This window comes from Argiope bruennichi, chromosome 11 (assembly GCF_947563725.1).
Source record: "Argiope bruennichi chromosome 11, qqArgBrue1.1, whole genome shotgun sequence".
Lineage (NCBI taxonomy): Eukaryota > Metazoa > Arthropoda > Arachnida > Araneae > Araneidae > Argiope > Argiope bruennichi.
Genome location: NC_079161.1, coordinates 50,551,775 through 50,560,223, shown reverse-complemented (window position 1 = coordinate 50,560,223; position 8,449 = coordinate 50,551,775).

Sequence of the window (8,449 nt, the reverse complement as noted above, 5' to 3'; positions counted from 1 at the left end):
TAAAAGTAAAATCTTATTTAAAAAAAGAAATAATACAAAAGAGTAATAAAATCATGAACAACTAAATATTTAAAAAAATACATAAAGTTACATTAGAATATATTGTGTGTTTATTGTTAAACGAATAACATCGGAACAGAATTTCTAGGAAATACATCTAAATTTTGAAGAAGAAGCATTTAAAAGCATCAATAAGTATGATATTTTTAACGTATAAGAAAATTGTATTTTGAATGAGTAAACAAACGCTGGAAAATGCCGACTTATTCTAAGTAAGTACAGGGTGGCTTTAAAATAACATAAAATATTCAACTGTTATATATATATATATATATATATATATATATATATATATATATATGTATCCAGGTTCGTCCAGATAACTATAGGGGCAAGATTATTATTTGATTTTCATTTTGTGTAATCATCTATACATTAAAAATTATTAAAACCTTTGAAAAAATTAAATTTCATTGTTCAGCATTTATAAAATATTCACCTTTTCTTAGAATTCTTAATAAATGAAGCACTTTATAATATCGTAAATAGAAATGCTTTAGTAAATTACGTACATTTTTAAACTAAAGAGCATTTTTCGACGAATATATTTAGTTATTTATGTATGATATATTTTACCTGCTTTTAGTGGGTGTGAGATTCTCCTTTGTTTATATGATATAAAGTAGCAGCAAAATGCGTCAACGCGTAAAAGCTTCTGAGAAATGTTTCTAAATAATTTATTTTATATGAATTTCTATCAAAAATTTGTTGCTTCTATATTAGCTTAATGCATTTTTAATGTTTTTTTTTATGGTATAATGTTATCTTATTCCGAGTAAAACACTTGAAACAAATAAATATTTTAAAACATCTGAAAATATTATTCGACAAAACTTGAAAGTTTTTCTAGTTTCATAATGTGATTTTTGAATCGAAAATTCTCTAATTTGTATATTGATGAAAATTGTTATTAATATTTAATACCCACCACTTCTAAGTATTATCCTATTTAGCACAATATATCATCAGCGATTTTCAGCATAATGTGCGATATTCTGATTCTATGCAATATTGTGAGCATTTTGTTGGGAATTTTTTGATATTAGGAACAATTTTGCTGAATGAAATAAACACTTAGAGAGAAAAATATTTCATTCATATTTTGGACCAATATAAAAGTGTATTGATTCTACGTTGTATATAATACTCAAATTTGATTATTCGGTGTAAATTTTTTTCTAAGATTGCATTTGAGCTGAATTTTCTAAGCTAATAGCACTAATTAATCATTTTTAATCTTTGGCAGAATATTTGAATGTAAATATAATGACTAAAAACTCACTCACTCAAAAATGTTAAGAGTGAAGTATGAAAATGCTCTTTCCACGTCAATATTGTTTAACCTTTTTAAAATGTCAGCTTCAGGAAAAAAAATTTAAAATATATAATTTTTAATTTATGTAAGAGCAAGTTACAGATAAAATACAAGTCATTTATTTAGCAGAATTTACAGATTTATAAGAGATCCGCTAACCTCATGTTCATTTTCTGCCTCTTCTTTCCCTAGCAATCTTTTAAGGAAACCCTTGATTCTTATTTTCTGTATTTATTCCTTTCTTCTATCTATAACATCATTCAAGGAGTTCCGGGTCCCATATCGATTCCTATAACACTTTCCCTAATAGCGCCATGAGGTCATGCTTCTAGAAAGAACAATGCAGAAACGTGACCACAATCCTTTGGCTGCTAAAAGTATTCCCATTTGAAATCGTCGTTTTCCTTTTCCTTTTATAAAATTGCATATACATCATAAAGGCACAGTTTCAGGACATAAGTGGTCCTAGAGGGCTCACATCGTGAAGTAAACTTCATACAAGTGTGCATTTTTACCGGCTTCACAGGTCATAAAGTTGATATTTCAGTTTATTTCGTTCTGAAAGAAATATTCAATGAAATATTATTGACACTTTCAACGCTACCAAAGAAATATCTCATCTTTCTGATACTTCCAATTATAGGTTTCTGTGAGCAAAAATTTGTCTCTTATGCCAGTTTGAATAAAGAAAAGGTATTTTTAAGATATGCATTAGAAAGTTCAACCTATCTAAACTCGCATAAGACATAAATTTTAGTCCACAGTTTTTTAGTTTAGTTTAGCTATATTAACGTCCCGTTGTAAAGCAACACTAGGGCTATTTTGGGACGGACCTTGTAATTTTGAACCACGATCAGATGACGAGGACGGCACCTGATCTGGCACCTTCTCTCTACATTTAGCCCACAGAAACCTGTAATTGGAAGTATCTGAAAGACGAGATAGCTCGTCGGTCGCGTTGAAAGTATAAAAATTAAAAAAAAATCATATAATTTTTACTTTTTTTTATACGTACCACAGAAAAAGTATAGTAATCGTCAGAAAAATAGGAACTCGGGATTGTGATGAATCTCCATTTTTAGATCTACCGGAGCTCAAAAATTATTTATTTAAAAATATACGTCTGTCTGTGACAAATATTACTCAAAATAGCTTTGAGCTAGGATAGAAATTTGGTTTACGGTCTTTACCAATTTTCTAGATTTCTTTCAAATTTTCCTTTAAATCCTTTCAGAGGAAGTCCGTATGTACGGCTATTTGAAAATAAGTCAACACGATAATTTAAAACGGAGACAGACAGATGTATTAAATTCAGTAATCAGATTTAATATCTGCATTGTTGGCACCTATCAAATTTTGATCAAATCTAACTACGAGTTGACTGTCTGTCGGTCTGTAATTTCAGTAATGTGTAAAGGCTATAATTCAAAAACGCAATGATTCAAATATATCAAATTTGGTATGAGAATTTATGACTATATATGCAATTTTCAGTCAAAGTTTCGTTTCAACCGATTGGGAAAAGCATATCTATATCACGAATTATATTTTGGGAATATTATTAACGGACGGCAAGGATTAATCGCCAAAACTCTCCTTAAAGATGGCTTGATAGAGTCATTAAAAAAGCTGATTTTACGCCAAATGAGAATGTTCCGAAACTATTGTACGCCAATGCCATGTAAGGCGTACTCTGGCGTGAACATGTATTACAGAGTACGTGAGAAAGCTTTGGAAAGACCACTTCTTATTTTTTAATAATGAGACAATCATCGCAAAATGCCTTGTATCTTAACAAAATTCAGCTTATTTGAGGATTATTAAGTAGAGTAAGTTAAGTAACTTATTTCACATAATTATATTTTCACTACAAAAATTCAATCACACTCTAAATACTTTTATTCTCATCTCTTTATAGAAATCGTTTAAAATAAGACTTAAATTTGGTATTTCCTTTATTTATTTTGTTATTTCCATAATCTACATGATTAAAAATCAAATTTGAAACAAAAAGTTTTTAATCGACAATATTTCGGAACTGAATTTCTTAAATATGAAACGTAATTCTCTTTGAATTGTAAGTACTCCCAAAGAAAGGACTTTAAAAATTCATATTAAAATTTAAATTGTAGAATTATCAAAATTTAAATTTTGCTCTCGAGTACATAGAGTTTCATTGCTGCGCAAAACATCCTTAAAATACTTAAAAATTTAAAAAAAATATGTATTCCATTAATACCAATTCTTTCAAGTACCAAAAAAAATTTTTAGTGGGCAATATTTTGGAGTTGAAATTGCAAATTTGACATGTAATTTACTATTTGAAATATAAATGTTCCCAAAGAAAGGATTTTTTTCAAAATTCCTATTGAAAGTTTAATTAAAAAGTAATAAAAATGTAACATAGTGCCCCTTTGTTGCATATTACATTTTTACAATAAAATTTAAAAGAAATATATACTTTCTATTATATCAATTTTTCTCAAATTTTTCCAAATTTTTAAAAGTACATTTTGTATATTTTATAACAATAGTTTACATTGATTTATTAAATGAGTAACTCAAAGTCATAGTAACGGTATTAAGTGATTCTTCTTACGTGCACATATTTTCGATATAATATTTTAATAACCTCTTTTAAAAAATAAATAAAGACAGACGATCAAGCTGAAAATTATTATACTTCAATGTCTCGAACAAATCTTCTAATACTCATTGATATATTAAAAGAGTAACTTAACTGCGTAGTAACGGTTTTATTCTTATGTGCGCACATTGTTGATATGGTATTTTAAGAACACATTTTAAAATATAAATAAGCACAGACTATCAAGCTGAAAATTACAATGCTCCGATGTTTCGAACAAAACTTCTAATACTTTTTAAAAATTTTCTTTTCCTCTAGAAAATCTCAGTTAAACACTTAAAATGCGTGTATTTTACTTTTCTTCTGTATATAGAAAAATTTTAAAGGTAACACTTGATTTTCCTGCATGCCGTATTTGTCCCCCCCCCTGACCATATCGCCATTCAAGGTGTAACCTCCCATATCGATATATCGATATGCACATAACTCTTCATAACGATTCTATGTGACTGGATTTTTAAAAAGAAATTCCTCGAACGTGACCCAGGATTCTAGAGTACTTAAGAGAATTCCCGTTCCAATCATCACTTCCTGTTGCCTTCAGTTTTCATAAGGCAACACATCCATCAAGAATGCACAATTTCAAAATCGTCCAAATGGCATCATTTTTTTTCAAAAAAAAAAAAAAATCTTTTGTCAAAAGATGTATTTTGGCTCGTGTGGTCGATGAAAAAAAAATCGATATTTGAAGCTACTTGGCCCATGTGGATACTCCGTTTCCAGTTTCTAGTGAGAAATTTCAAGTCAGTTTAACTTTCTCTTTGATCAATATTTTGTGGACATTTTGTTTGAGCGTTTGCGTGGAGTGTTGAAATACAGAACGATAAAAATTTATACTCAGGCGGATGGTTGTCGATTCATGGGATAAATTTTCAATTTATTTGTGCATGACAGTTATTATTTCTCAAAGGCTTTATATGTATTAATCATCATTATGTGAAATAATATTTTAGTTAATAGTATGATAGCAGATATAGTTTTCTAACATAATGTGGGGCCAATAGTTTTATTATATATTTCTAAAACTACAATTTTTGTAAGATACATTTTTTAAAGATAAAAAATATTAACCCTTAACTGGGGACGTGCGGTCTGTGAGACCGCTAGCGATGAATTTTCTGTCACCCCTATTCTATTTTTAGCTCAATTGAATGGATTGACCCTGTAGCGCGTGTATTCATGACCTTGAATACACGTGCACTTTTTCAACCGATTTCAGCAGATGCTTTTTAAAATAATTCAGTTATTTCTTCGAGCGCGGTCTCTAAGACCGCATCTCCCTGTTAGTGTCCCAGTGATAAACGAGGCTTAGCAGATGACGCTAAAACTTGGGCCGCGAAACATTATTTAATTTACTGATCCTATTATGCAGCAGTGCTCCAGACACTTTTAAATGACACAGAAAGGGATTTTTAGTGATAATGATGATTGAACAGAAGAGTTTTTCAATGAAAGTTCGCATTCAACTAATTCTGATATGTATGTTCGAACATAATTAGTATGTCTAGTGATAATGTATTTTGAAAAAATTTATAAATTATATTAATGTACCAAGAGATATATATGCAGAATTTATAGGTTGATTTTTATACTAGTTCTTAACCTGTATATTTAAAATGCCCTAGAAAATCGTTTTATCAAAATCACACAAGCCGATATAAAAAGGGCCAATTTTACCCATTGTCATTTTTTTTATTTTTCATATAATTGTAGAATTTAACATTATATTGTTTTCTATATACCTTCATAGACTGTAAAAATAAATATTATTTAAACAGTAAACAGTAATATGCTTTTTCAAGAACATTATTTATTGTAACATGTAATTTGAGAAGAAAATGTATATTCCAATGCATTTATTTTTTCAATGATAATATATTTTGAAAAATTTCTGAAACATGTCTATATATCAAGAAAAATATCTGTAAAATATATTGGCTGTTTTTCATAATAATACATTCATTAGAAAATTGAATTTGAGTGCAAATGAAATGCGGTCTCTTAGACCGAACCTCCCCAGTCAAGGGTTAAGATGTATACATACTATGAAAACATTTGCGTTATCCCAGTGTCCCCATGCTTGTAAAATATTGCGGTATGATTCTAGGAAAATAAATCTGTAACGATCCATTTAACCCTCGGCACTTGAAAAGTTTTGAGAGGAAATCATATATTACTTTCAACAAAACGGTTTTATGGCCCAATTAGGCATTTTTGTTAAGAAAAGCATCAATATTAAACATTACAAATATTTCCACAACTGAGAAGGATCCGCATAAATGAGTATGCAGAGAATATTGTTTCGTTGAGAATGAACACATATAGGGAGAAAAGGAGTTTCTAATTAGGTGGATGGACTCTGAAATGACACGAGCAGCTTGTTTGCGTATTGCGCTTCTTTGTCGTGCTCATGCAATATACCGTAATAAAGATTTTAAGCCCATATCAGATTTTTGTAAATTGCGAAAAGAAGACTATACATTCAAAACTTGCTGCAATCCTCCAAAATTGTCACGCGACTCACCAATTTACCATTTTTTTCTGAATCACTAGTATAGACAGTAAACAATAAACATTTAAATTTCAAAAATCAAATAAATAGTAGGAATGCAGATTTTTTAAACTATTGTAAGCATTCAAATGGTAAACTCAGGTGCTCCGAATTACCCAATTGATGGATTTGTGAACTTAGCACTGTAGATACTAATTGAAATTTATTCACAATCTCGGGTGAATCGTAGTTTAACCTCCTTCTTCGCCGTTGGCGATAACGCGTCAAAGCTGGCAACCCGAGTTTTCTCTAGTCTAGGAATTCTCCGAAAAACACGGTGTAAGTTCTTGGTTGGCGAGTTGGCGATTTTTGAAAAGTGCGCCAAGCAGGGGTGTAGCTACGACAGTGCCACAATCTGTTTGAATGGTTGCTCTCAATACGCTTTGCGGGCCGCGGTGGCCTGATGGTAAGGTCTCGGCTTTTGAGCCGTAGGGTTTCAGGTTCGAGACCCGATTCCACAGAAGAACCGTCGTGTGAGAGGGGTCTGTTGCACGTTAAATTCGCCATGACAAACGTCCTCCCGCTGGTGTGGTGTGGAGAGGGGGGTGCCAGCGCAGGTGCCGTCCTCGTCATCTGATCGCGGTTCAAAATTACGAGGCCCGTCCCAAAATAACCGTAGTATTGCTTTGCAACTGGATGTTAATATAACTAAGCTAAACTCAGTCCGTTTTGCAAGTGGTAATTAGCTACAAGCATGCATTATATTTCAGTTCCAAGAAGAACTAAATCCATCGAAATGGGATTTGGTGATCTTGTAGAAGCTCGGTGGAACTTCTTGGGTTTAACAATGTGTTCATATGAATTCCATCGCAATGGGTGCTGATGTTGCATTGCTCATATGAGATTGCTCTAACATGCTAGAAACGCTTTTTTTAATTCAATGTTTGTTTCAACTTTTCCTAACAATTAGTTCAAATAATCATAACCACCCATATAGAAATAAATAAATAAAATAAAGGACCTGATTAATTCAAATACTAACAAGCCATGTTTCTCACTGAATTCATTCAGAGAAATCAAGCATCAATCAAGGATTACCATAACTATAAAATTAAATTACGATTATTAAATGAGCTGTAAGATTTTTGAAAAAGTATTCATCCAAATGTAATAGATTGAGATTGCAGAAATACATCTGGTGAGTATAAGGTTAAAGGAGTCCAATTCATTCGATTATGAAAAACGACACTTTATTTCACGAATAAGAAGATACAAAAACACTGCTGATATATACGTAAAGAACAGAATTTGTAAAAATCAAGAGCTCGCTTGTAGATAACAAATTATTATTAAATAGCGTCTAGTAAGGTCTCACCGAAAGCAGCACTCAAAACCAAGGAAGGATTCACTAGATTCATTCGCTTTCATTATCTTGCTTTTACTTAAATTTTTTTGACAGGGCTTCAAGTGCGTTATAAGACTCGGCTAATAAAGATATTGCCATGATTCTTGCATTTTCTGAGATATTCAATATTGATGACAAAATCGCCAGGGAGTCGCCAATTATCAGGATCTGAGCCAATGACTTGCAACAATTTGGCATTCATTCCGAAATCTCTCTTCCTTCCTATGGGACTAATTAATTACATGTTTGTAGTAATAACATTTGTTTATTGTTAAGGTAATTCGTAGTAATATATATATATATATATATATATATATATATATATATATATATATATATATATATATATATATATATATATATATATATATATATATATATATATAATATATATATATATATATATATATATATATATATATATATATAATATATATATATATATATATATATATATATATATATATATATATATATATATATATATATATACCATTAAAAGGTCTGCACTTTTATATATGACAAATATTT